Source organism: Cucurbita maxima, unplaced genomic scaffold, assembly GCF_002738345.1.
Source record: "Cucurbita maxima cultivar Rimu unplaced genomic scaffold, Cmax_1.0 Cma_Scf00442, whole genome shotgun sequence".
Classification (NCBI taxonomy): domain Eukaryota; kingdom Viridiplantae; phylum Streptophyta; class Magnoliopsida; order Cucurbitales; family Cucurbitaceae; genus Cucurbita; species Cucurbita maxima.
Window position 1 is genome coordinate 17,187 of NW_019272458.1, and position 450 is coordinate 17,636.

General features: G+C 33.1%; 1 protein-coding gene across 1 annotated transcript in view; it reads left to right on the forward strand.

The window, feature by feature from the left end:
- The window catches only part of LOC111474530 (epimerase family protein SDR39U1 homolog, chloroplastic-like), a 4,979-nt gene that overhangs the window by 801 nt on the left and 3,728 nt on the right, over positions 1-450 (forward strand). The gene's annotated exons all lie outside the window — the stretch shown is intronic.

The window sequence follows — 450 nt, forward strand, 5'->3', positions numbered from 1 at the left end:
GCTAATAATAAGCTGTTCGAATAGGGTACTAATTACTCTACTCGAATAGTACTTATAATCAATCTTGGAATGGAGCTTAACATTTGGAATCTTTTAAGGTGGCACTAGATATGTCCATAACTGGAGACACGTCAGTTTTAGATAAATACTCGCACTCTTTATTAAGACCAATCGAGAAGAGATTACAAGACACTCTATAAAAATTACTGCACTCTATGCTTTGTATTTCTTGGGGATGAAAATATTGGTAGAGTGAAGGGGTATTTATAACAGAGGCTAGACAATTTATTGCTAAAATACCTATATCGTTTTCCTAAAATATATAGACAATGGGCTCATAAGATTATTCGACTTGATCTTATTGAACTTGTGATGATATTTTAACTTTTTGATTCATGCTATGCTTTAGATCAGTTCATCCAACTGTTTGTGGCAGTATGATGAAACAAC